The sequence below is a fragment of the Caretta caretta genome, chromosome 3, assembly GCF_965140235.1.
Source record: "Caretta caretta isolate rCarCar2 chromosome 3, rCarCar1.hap1, whole genome shotgun sequence".
Classification (NCBI taxonomy): Eukaryota; Metazoa; Chordata; order Testudines; family Cheloniidae; genus Caretta; species Caretta caretta.
The window spans coordinates 149,725,035-149,737,150 of record NC_134208.1 but is presented as its reverse complement, the minus strand read 5'-3'; the positions used below and the strand labels follow the sequence as shown (position 1 = coordinate 149,737,150).

The 12,116-nt window shown below is 47.8% G+C and overlaps 1 protein-coding gene across 3 annotated transcripts in view; it reads right to left on the bottom strand.

Annotated features, from left to right (window-relative positions):
- Positions 1-12,116, bottom strand: part of TMEM63B (transmembrane protein 63B) — an 88,156-nt gene that overhangs the window by 70,361 nt on the left and 5,679 nt on the right. The window contains exon 1 of one of the 3 annotated variants that reach the window (XM_048843534.2): positions 9,066-9,085. The exons of the other annotated variants lie outside the window; for them this stretch is intronic. The gene's annotated coding sequence lies outside the window, so the exon portion shown is untranslated. Of the gene's footprint in view, positions 1-9,065; positions 9,086-12,116 lie in introns of those variants that run through there. 3 annotated transcript variants of the gene reach the window in all.

Here is a 12,116-nt window from a genome sequence, read left to right as displayed (position 1 = left end):
TTTCATACATGTCCTTCCCCTCCGCCCTACCTGCCCCGTGCAGTCGAGTCATTCTCCCACCCCCACATTCACATACTCATCCACCCACCTCCTCCCACCCTCACAAATCCTAAAATGCTAAGTCATTGATGTTTGTAGGGCTACCGAATGGGACAGTCAAAACCCACAAGCCCCACACAATTCTGGGTATCGCTTTGCGGAATTCCCCATTCATCATACAAACCCATGGCTATTTATTCACACGCACACACATGCTACTAGTCTCTGTTCCTGCAACAGCTCAGGTTCACTATGGAAGTGACAGGTATCTCTAGGGCTTAGATCACATGGGTTTAGAGTTCAGTGGGTAAGCAGTATGGGTTTGTGGCAAATGAACTCAGGAGAGTCAGTGGTTCTATTTCTAATCCTGCCAATGACTCACTGTGTGACCTTGGGCAAGTCACTGCCCCCTCTCTGTTCCTCAGTTTCCCCATCTGCCAAATGGGGATGATACTTAGCCCCCCTTCCAGGAGTGTTATGAGGTTAATGTGTTAGTAGAACACCCTGTGATTCTCAGATGGAAGGTGCTAAATAATGATAATAGCAGGTTTCATCAGCAGATATCAAAGCGCTTCCCAGTCTTTTAATGCATTTATCTTCACACCATCCCCGTGAGAAGGGCAGTGCTATTATCCCCATTATACAGATGGGGAGCTGAGGCACTGAGACACAGTGAAGTGACATCCCCAAGGTCACACAGGAAGTCTGTGGCAGAGCAGGGAGTTGAACCCTGGTCTCCAAGATCTATGCTAGTGCCCTAGGCCCTGAGCAATCCTTCCACTAAAGACAGACAAAGGGTTATTATTGCAGACAGTGGTAAACCAGGGCATGGCAAATCACCAGGAACCTGTCCTAAAGTGTCCCGACAGCTCTGCAAGTGGTGGGAATGAGGCTTGTGTCTGCTGCCTATGCTCCCAGATGCCATGAGTGGGGAGTCTCTGACAGTCGAAGGGTGTGTCTACACTACAGTGCGGTAGCTCTTGCTGCAGAAAGCGCCTATGCCACAACATCTACGGAAGGGGTTTTTCCATTGCTGTAGCTAATCCACCTCTCTGAGAGATGGTAGCGAGGCTGATGGAAGAAGTCTTCCCTGGACCTAGCTGCATCTACAGCGAGGAGGTTAGATGGACCAAACTACATCGCACAGGGTGTGCAATTTTTCACAATCCTGAGCACTGTAACTAGGTTGATCTAATTTGCAGGTGTAGACCAGGCCCTATCCTCTCCCACCCTCCACATTTTTGGATCCTCCTCCCTTATGAATAGCTCCTGCCTCTGCTGCTGCTCAGAGCTTGACAAGCTGCAGCATTACAATGAACATGGTTCTGATCAGTTTCACAGCAGCCTGAAAGATTCGGAATGACGACCGTGAAATTGGCCAGAGTGTACTTCCTGCTCTTGCCCCAGAGGTTTAGCTCTGACAGCAGGGAGACTCTGGAATGGCCTGTCTGCAGGCAACATGGCACCTTTGGGATGTTTTCTTTGTAACCATGAGGACTGAAAGTTTTTGAAGAGACAAATGCTTAGCTTAGGTACTCCCCACCCAGACTTTCACTCGCTAGGGGAAGTTGGCAAGTGGCGTTTTCAAGCCCTGAGGTGAGCATTATTCCCTACCGCTACATCTCAGGTCGATGTAACTTATGTCACTCAGGGGTGCAAATAAGCCACCCCCCTGTGTGACGTAGGTTACACTGACTTAAGCGCTGTGTGGACAGTGCTATGTTGGCGGGAGAGCGTCTGCACTAGAAGCACTACAGTGGCACAGCTGCATCGGTGCCGCTGTGTAGCCATAGCCTAAGTGAATTTAAGTGGTAGCTTGAATGGGTTGGCGCATGTGCAAACACACACACACACACACACACACAGATGTGTCTGTGGGAAGCTAGCTTGACTGTTTTGGGGACTGTAAATTTTCCTTGCAGCGCTAATGTGCCTGAGAAGCAGATCTCACTCAAAAGCAACAAAGTCCTGCCCTACACATGAGAGAGCCTGCGGGAAATGAACCTTTATTGTAACATGCTGAGCTACAGTATATACTGCCTGGCTCCCCCCAGATCCCTCCCCCAGGTATTCCTATAGCCTTCCTAATAGGTCAGCTTCTACTAGAATGGTAGATGTCACCCACTTGTAGCAAGACAGCTACAGTGCTGCAGGAAGCGACTTTGCCCAATAGGAATTTGCTTGAGATGGCCAATTAAGAATCCTCATCAGTCTGTGCTCCAACACCACCTCCTCTTCTTTCCTGCTGCTGCCTCCCTCCTCTTTCTCTCTCCCCCACACCCCTAGTTAAGAGACAGACAGACAGGAGGTCACACAGGGGCTTCCCATTCAGCTCTATGAGTTCTACTGGCTGCATTATTCACTTAGGAGACCCAAGCAGATCCACCCAGGATGACAACACACCAACTTCATAAACAACTATTTGATCGGCTTCATGGGAGGGGAGGGTGTGGGAAGTACCTTCACAGTGCGATCAGGGCAAAGAACTGGCAGCTGGCTGAGGATATACAAATGATAGGGATACTTCTTCTGCAATGCAGGCTGCAGGGGCATATTTCTCCCCTCATGATGAAGGAAGAACTATTCATGGTGAGTGGAATTCAGACACATGATGAGCCCAAACCAAAATCCACTAAAGTCAATGGGAGCTGTATGTACATGGCCTTTGCGTCATTATTTTCTTCTTATCTGGGACTGTATGTGATGTTTAACGGTTCATTCAAATAAGTCAGGTGCAAAGTACGCTTAGAATCAGGAAAGCAACTGACACACCTCATGGAAGTGCTACCTTTGTTATTTCTCAGCAACATCTCGTACACCTTGCTGGCACATCTTGCTGCTGCTTTACCAGGCAAAAGAGTCAGGCTTGCTCTCCCACCGCTGTACTGGTTCCCCAGGAGTAAAACCTGTTTGTGTCAGCAAAGCAAGCAGCTGTGACTCAAAGGCCTGTGAGGTGCAGAGATGTTGAATAAGAAGGGGCCAACTGCTTCTCTAGCCATAAATGCCCTGTCAACAGCGACGTTAGTGTAGGGGGTCTCAGTCCTGGGCTTCTCTCCTGCTGGGATTACTCAAGGGTGGGGGGAATTTTGCAGAACAAATGCTGGCAGCAGATGACTCTGAAATGCCACTTGTAAGGGAGGGGGAAAAATACCAAGCAAAACTTCCCAAACTCACTTCAAACCCAACCAGCAGTTAATTCATAGTGGATAAGATTCACCCCATGTAGCGGCCCAGCACTGTACAACCAAGTGAAGCACAGATCTTGTGGTGGCCCTCTGCAAAGGGGTGAATTTCATGCACTAAAAATTGCTTCTTGGCATGGGAACTCGTTCCAAGCCCACGGGGACAGCAGTTCTGTGATCATACAAAGGTGGAGGATAACAATGCAGGTGTACGCAAGCTGTACACTTGCGTACACGCCTCTAGGGAAGGCTAACATCAGGTACAGGGTATGTGCACGCGTGTTTGAGTGGGAGAACTGCAGTGAAACTTCCCCAGTCTGCCCCAAAACTAAATCAAATCCTTACTTGTCCCAATATAAAGGGGTAATAAGAGATCAGTTCTGGATTCAACCCGGTACAGCTCACCATGAAAAAAAAAAAATTAAAAAAATCCAGCTTTTATAAAACAGGTAGGCAGGGAGAAGTCATCAGGAGTAATCTGCACTCTATAAATAATCCATGAACAGCAGCTAGGGAGGTACAAGGTCAGGTTGCTCTGAAACACTAGGGCTGCGTGGGAGGTAATTATAGCTGTTTGGGGGACTGTTAATGCCGACGGGAGGGGTTAAGTGGCGGTAGACAAAAGAATCCTTCTTTCCACCTAGCGCTATCTACCAAAGGTTAAGGTGGTGTTACTATGAGTAGTGTGGATTTTTGAGCTGGGTCAACCAAGTCTGGGTGTTTCCAGCACATGTTTACATTCATCCAGGCCAACATTCCTTTTCTTTATTATTAGATTATTATTAGATGATCATCACCACTGATTACATAGATGGGTATGAAACCAACCCAGTTAATTCCGCTACCCCTTTTCCCAGCTGCAACACTACATAGACAACACTGCATACAAAACATGCATGGCATTTTGCAGAACACAGAAAAGATATTGAGCTGCCTATAAAATTGTATTACTTCTCCATCGATAACAGTGCACTTCCAATCCTCCTTTTATACCTATGGAGCAGCCTTTCCTAGAGATCTTTAAAACGGCCTCCGTAGAACTGCACATATCCTACCATTTTTGGTAACCCATCTTTACCAGACCCAGTCTGGCTTGTGCACCGCTAAACAAGGCAGCGCTGCCGTAACTGCCAGGGATCTGTGAACAGCTGCATTCACCTGCCATCCCACACCGTCTCACTTCTTTGTCTCAGCCACCTGTAGTGTCCTGCCTTTTAAACTGTAAGCTGTACAGCAGGGACGGTCATTCATTATACAGTTTGTACAATGCCAAGCAAATGAGGCCCAAACCTAGTTGAGGCCTCTAGACACAACCTAATTTAAATGTCAGATAATGCATAGTGAGTTACACCTAGCAAGGTACAAATATGGCAGTAAGAAGAAGAGGTTCTATAAATACATTAGGAGCAAAAGAAAGACAAAGGAAAGTGTAGGTCCTCTACTTAGTGGGGAAGGGGAGCTAACAACAGATGACATGAAGAAGGCTGAAGTGTTCAATGTACATTTTGCTTCAGTCTACTCTTCACTAAAAAGATTCATTGTATTTAAGCATCTGGTCACAATTAACATTAACAACCGGGGGAAGCAACACAAGCCAGAATAGGGGAAGAACAGGTTAAAGAATATTTGGAAAAGTTAAATGTATTCAAGTCAGTAGGGCCTAATGAAGGTCACCCTAAGGTACTTCAGGGGAACTAGCTGAAGCAATCTCCGAACCATTAGCGATTATGGGAACACAGAGGATCTGGGGAATTATAAGCCAGTCAACCTAACTTTAATACCTGGAAAGATGCTAGAACAAATTATTAAACAATCAATTTGTAAGCATCTAAAGGATAATAGGGTAATAAGTATTGGCCGACATGGATGTGTCAAGAACAAATCATGCCAAACCAACCTAATCTATTTCTTTGACAGCATTACTGACCTCGTGGACGGAGAGGAGAAGCAGTAGATGGGATAGAACTTGATGTTAGTAAGGTTTCTTACACATTCTCATAAGCAAACTAGGGAAATCTGGTCTAGATGAAAGTACTAGAAGGTGGGTCCACAACTGGTTGAAAGGCCATATTCAAAGAGTAGTTATCAGTGCTCTGCTGTCAAACTGGGGGCGGGAGGGGGGAAATGTACCTAGTGGGGTCCTGCAGGTCTATTCTGGGTCTGTACTATACAATATTTTTATTAATGACTAAGGTAATGGAGTGGAGAGTATGCTTATAAAATGTGTGCGTCACTCCAACATAGGAGAGGTTGCAAGTACTTTGGAGGGCAGGATTAGAACTCAAAATGACCTGGACAAATTTGAGACCTGATCTAAAAATTAACAAGATGAAATTCAATAAAGACAAGTGAAAAGTAATTAGGAAGGAAAAGATCAAATGCAAAAAATACAAAATGGAGAAAAACTGGTTAGGTGGTAGTGCTGCTAAAGAGATCTGGGGTTTATAGTAGATCACAAATTGAATATGAGAGTCAACAGTGAGATGCAGTTGCAAAAAAGGCTAGTATTCTGGAATGTATTAACGGGAAGGTCACTTGTAAGACATGGGAGATAACTGTCCTACTCTACTCAGCACTGGTGAGGCTTCAGCTGGAATATTGTGCCCAGTTCTGGGTGCCACACTTCAAGAAAGATGTGGACAAATTGGAGAGAGTCCAGGGGAGAGCATCAAAAATGATAAAAGGTTTAGAAAACTTGATCTAGGAGGAAAAGCTAAAGAAACTGGGCATGTTTAGTCTTGAGAAGAGACATCTGATGGGGGACCTAAGAACAATCTTCAAATAAGTCAAGGGCTGTTATGAAGAGGACAGTGATCAATTGTCCTCCATGCCCCCTGAAGGCAGAACAAGTAGTAATAGGCTTAATCTGGAGCAAGGGAGATGTAGGTTAGATATTAGGAGAAACTTTCTAACTAAAAGGGTAGTTAAGCATTGGACTAGGTTACTAAGGGAGGTTGCAGAATCCCCATCTTTGGACATTTTAAAGAACAGGTTAGCAAACACCTATCAGGAACAGTCTAGGATTTAGGTATAGTTGATTCTGCCTCAGCATGTGATGGGGATAAGGAGGTGTCTGTGTGGAGTAAATGACCTCTCAAGATCCCTTCTTTTCTAGGATTCTATTCTGATATCTTCTGAGTTGCAAAGCTGGTTCAAGGACACCCTTGCTTTATCCTGACGCGATCATAGGATTAATTTGTTATCACTGTGCTTGGAGAGATCCACATTGCTATTTCATAAGACGTTCCCTTTGGACACACTCACTCTACTCCTGACAATTACGTCTGGGTCTTAGGGCTTGTCACTTGTTTCGCTTAAGGGGTGAATTTACACCAATATTGTTTAAGCAGTGCAATCCCCTGTGTGAACACGCTCATTTTAGTTTGAGAAGGGCTTTTGGGGACTAAGCAAACTCTGAATAAACCACTCTTACTAAGAAATAAGAATGTCCACACAGGGGATTGCACCAGTTTAACTAAACCAATGCAAGTCTGTGTGTAACTGAGGCCATAGTCTTAGGGAGTCCAAAAGATCCTCAACAAGCATAAGTTACACATGGGGCGAGGGGTGTGTGTGTCTGGGGCGGATGTTAGTTACACAAACTTCAGCTCACCTTTGAATCTCCATAGTCCAACAGCTTTGCATGGAAGGAGACAATGAGTCTCAGATAAACGGATGCCCAGATACTGTGGACAGAGTCAGAGTCAGCAGAGCCCTTTGGGATCTGAAAATACCTGCACCTTTGGTGAAATAGCCTGAGACGAAAGCAGGAGGATTTCCAAAGTCAGATGTTGTAACATTTCAGTGGGAGTTTCCATCAGGTTCTAGCCCCAGCCAATCAATACAATTCCTTGGTGACTATTTCACACTGCAATAAACATTGGCCTGTTGCCACCTGAGTTTCCCCTCTGCAAGCGAGTCCTGTGATGAGCCCAGAGTTCCTATTTTGCTCACTGACTTTGAGAGGCTGCTGGGGTGATTCAAGGACAGTGACCGCTAAAGAGCTCTATTTAATTAACAAATTCAGGATGGACCAGCACATGACCCTCTCCTCTGTTGGCACTGGAGTTTTCAAACTTCACCCAACCTGGAGCTGCAGCAGGAGATGAGCAAATTGGAGCTGCCTTCCTTCTCAACACATAGTTGGTCATCAGAGACTAGAGTGCAGCATGCAATGCTCTCTCTCGATCCAAGCAGCCTGGCTGTATTGCATGCTGGGACACATGGTCTTCAGAGATCACATCTCAGACAGGCCACCATGTGCCACATTGCTTGTGAGTCACAGTCCACCCTCTGCTGGCACAGCCAGCAAACCTGCAACTGGGACGGCAGGTGAACGCAGCTATTCACAGATCCCTTGCAATCATGGTGGGGCTGCTTTGTTCAGCACGAGTCAGAACCGTGGCTGATAAAGAGTCTGTAAGTTCCCAGCTCCTCCACCTCCAATAAAAGATCCCTAGAGATCCTCACTTCTGCAGACTCCTTTCAGGGAAGAGGAGGGGTTCACACATCACAGAGAATCAGAGGAATCAAGGGGGAAAAGAAGAGGCTGAAACGCAACAAACAGAGCACATCCAATACGAGAGCATGTGGGGCTAGCCTGTGGAGGGTGGGTTGTTTCAGGGAGAGGTCAGATCAGTAGCATTGAGCTTGAACAGACAGAGAACATGAATCTCGCTATCCAAGGGCTCAATGCAGGAGCAGAGAGGTCCACACAGGTCACTTCTCTAGGAGGAGAATAGAAGGGAGGACAGCATGAAGAAGAGACTTGATGGAGATCATTGTATTGAATGATCACAGAGCAGCTGCTCTGGTACCTGGAGCTTTCAGAAATAAATAGTGGCTGTTCTCTGGTGCTGATGCAACAAGACTTTGGGATCATGGCCATGCACAGTGCCTGAGGAAGAGCATCCCCTTCCCCTAAAGTATTAACACTCACAAGCGAGGCTCCTCTAAACTCATTCATACATTAGAAAGAGGTTGGTGGGGGGAGAAGGAAGGCAGGGTTATCTCTGCGTATCTGGGGAAGGGCAGGAATAAATCTTCAAGCACCGCTGCTAGGTTTGTGTGAGGCTGTACGATGGGGTGCATGTGAAGAGGAATTAACATGGTACGTTATAGGATGGAGAACAAAATTCTGCACTTTACACTGTGGGTCATGGATTCCCTGCTGCTAATTTGCATTGAAACAAGTAGCGGATGCCCAGACTAACTCTGGGACAAGAACAAGTTGAAAGGGGGGCAGGACTGTGACTGGGGGGTATGGGCTCTAGGGTGGGGCCAGGGATGAGGGGTTTGGGGTGCAGGAGGGGGCTCAGGGCTGAGGCAGGGTGTTGGGCAGGGTGCGGGATCCCAGCGGTGCTTACCGCAGTTCCCAGGAAGCGGTCATCAGGTCCCTGCGGCACCTAGTGCATGGGCAGCCAGGGAGGCGCCGCATGCTGCCCTCATGCCTGCAGGTGCTGCCTCCGCAGCTCCCATTGGTCGCGAACCATAACCAATGGGAGCAGCGGAGCTGGCACTCGGGGCGGGGGCAGCATGTGCCTAGGTGCTGCAGGGACCTGATGGCTGCTTCTGGGAGCTGCATGAAGCCAGGGCAGGCAGGGAGCCTGCCTTAGCCTGGGGCCCCCGCCGTGCTGTTTACTGGACTTTTAACAGCCCAGCCAGAGCCACCAGGGTCCCTTTTCGACTGGCCGTTCTGGTCGAAAACTGAACCCCTGGCAACCCTAAGCTTAATTGACTCAGTCACTCCCGTTCTTTAGAGGGGAAAAGGATGCTTCCATGGGGCAAAGTTAGCACCTTGTCCCCTGGTAAAGCTCTCTATACCGCATTCGCACTTCTACTCACACTCAGCGCTGCAGGGAAGTTTCAGGTCTCCTTCCTGCAAGTGTGCACAAGCCTGAAAGGGAAAGCTTTTCTTGAAGATGCACCATCAGCCAGTCCAGTTCCCTGAGCTGCAGTATCTCCTTTGTCTCAGATCAGAGCTCTCCGAGGTGGGGACAGTTGGGCCCATTCAGCCGTTGCACTGGAATGCATTTCTCCTGCTGCCCATCCCATCCACAAGCCTTTCAGATACCGCAGAAGGCAGGAGATTCAGCTCTGCACTGTCCAGACCTGCTGAGTTTAACGTGGCATCTCACAGAAAGTGCAGTGCCACCATTAAGAATTGCAACCTTCCCCCTTCCGCCCTCCGAGTCCATTATGCACAATCTGGGACTCTGCAGAGCCTGTTCAGGGGGTAGAAATCCTGTCCTTTCACTTCCAGCTTTCCACAGGCCTTCAGTTTCCTTCCTGTGGTCAGCAAGCCATGTGGAAAATACAGAGCAGAAAATATGCATCAAGAATTGGATCCTATTTGTGCTTTTCTCTCCTTGCCCTGGCTATGCCAGTCAGCAGATCACAGGAGTGGGCTGAGGGCAAGAAGACCTCCTGCATTGCACGCATTGGGAGCACCAGCCTCCTGCCTCCTCCTAGGCGCCCTCAGAAATTCCAGCTGCCATCTGTTCTAACAGCGTCCTGTGAACAGCCTCACCGAAATCTAGATCAGAAACTGGCTGGATTTGGGATTTCCCATCATTTAGTTCCCCACTCCTGATCAGAGTTTCCAGTTCCCTTTTCCCAGTTAGAAGCTCAACACTGGAGTTTGCTTCCTTAGCAAAGCTCTTTGGGGCAGACACTGCCTGGATTTGTATGCACCATGCAGTGCTAAGCAAACTGGTGGTAACAAGGAAATAACAAACCATCCTTCACAAAATGGGCTTGGCTGCACACCAGCTTGTTATAGGGTCTGCTTGTGAGCGCAGAGCCAAGCAGGATCGTTTGGGACAACTGGACAAGGGGGGGTCGGGGGGCGCGGCGGCGTTCACTGCTGTCAAGACAGCACAGGGAACCAGGGCTGTATTTGCTGGGGCTTGTTACCATAGGGACAGAGATGCAGGCTGGCACGGTTGGCACACATTTTAAAATAAAACATCCAAGCTCTTCGGCTGAAACAAGAACAAAGTTACATGGGCCCAGGCGGAAAAGTAGGGCAGATTCTGGCCTCTGGCCAGCCTGTTTATTATTTGTCTAATGCCATGTTGCCCGAGGCACTTCACAAGCAGGAATATGCAAGGCCTTGAAGGGTTAGCAATCAAATGACACAGCTTCCAGATGAGTTAGGGGAAAGGGCTGCAGCAGGATCCCAGGGAGCGACTCTTCCTGCTTAAAGGGGTAGTGCCAAGGACTTATGTTTAGATTTGCTCTCATCTGTTTTGTTCCCATGTTTTGGAAGGCAGCTTTACAGTGGATAGGCTTTGACAACACATTTGTTAAAGGCCACAGATGCAGTTCAGGGGGTTGTGCTCTCCCAGGACTGCCAACCAGAAAAAGCTGGGGGCAGATTTACCCCAAACTCCAGTAAGCCATGGTGTGGGAGGGGAGGCATCAGATTCCAGAGCTCACAGATCCTTTGATATGCAAACTGGCTTTTGGAGCCACAATCACTGCTTGCCTGCAATTAACTCAGTGGGGGGAAGGGGCTCCCAAACAGAGGCTGGTAACTAAACAGGGGTTGGTAATTAAACAGAAGCCCCAGGGCCAGACATGGTTACATCCAACAGAGCAGATCCCAGTGGTCTTAGCTTTAACGTGGAGGTGCCTCCTGCAGAGGCTAAGGGATCTACAGAGCTCATGGGGCTCAGGCTGTGGGGCTTTAAAACTGCAGTGTAGATTGTTTGGGCTCAGGCTGGACTCTGGGATCCTCCCCACTTGCAGGGTTCCAGAGACCAGGCTCCAGCCCCAAGCCTCAATGTCCACACTGACATTTTACAGCCCCGGAGCCCCATGAGCCCAAGTCAGCGGACAAGGGCCAGCTGCAGGTGTTAATTTCCTTGCAGCGTAGACATACCATATGGGCCCCAGCATGCAAGGTGCCATCCGAGCTGTTTGGATGAAGACCGAGCACTGCATGCTGTGATGTGCACTCTTCCCAGGCTGCATCTCAGCAAAGGTGAAGGTAGCACTATGGTCTGTGGGAGAATTCCATGAGGCTACCTGAAGCCTGAGGCACTTCAGCCTGGCTCCATGAAAGCATAATTAGCACTGGACAGAACTCAGTGCTGCCAATCTTAGGGCTTAATCACAAATCTCATGATATTTGGTGTTTTTCTTAAAGCCCCAGCTCCTGGAGGCAAGTGTTAAGGGGGGAATCTCAGCTCCCTCTTTTTGTAAAAATCTTCTAGTCTCATGGCTGCAGAGAAAAGCTGGGAAACGTAAACTGAGGGCCCCATGAAGGCTCAGAATCCAACATTTTTTTAAAATCCCATGATTTTTGTATCTGATTCATGATTTTTAGATGTTTGAAGTTGGCAATATTGTGTCAAAGGGGAAGAGGTACCAGCGTGCACAGCCCAGGAGAGATCTCCTGACTACAGCGCTAACAGCCAAAATACTCAGAAAATCCTGTAATCACAGTTCTTTCCAAGGTTACTTACTACAACACAAACAAAATACACAGAGCATTGCGTAACACAATCTACTCACCAGCCCCCACTAGGGTCTCTCCCCTACCCTCTTCGGTGCTTCATTTCCACATAACTCCCACCAGTGCTAACTGGATGGCTAAGGCAAAATAGACTCCCTCCCTCAGTGACAAGAGCATATTCTTCAGGCTAAAAGGTTCTGGAGAGGAAAAGGCATTTTCTAGGTAAGACACGAGCTAATTGCCGTCATTAGAAATAATATCCTTAATGCTTTGCTATTTCTGGTTTGCACTGAGTCTTCCTGGAGTTACTTACTAGCTGAATGCTTGCTCTCTGCACAGATTCTGAAACGTTAGAGGGATAAAAAGCTATTAAACCCCACCCTGTGACCTGTAGCTAGACTAGATGGGCTTTATCCCTGCAATGTAGTCTCAAA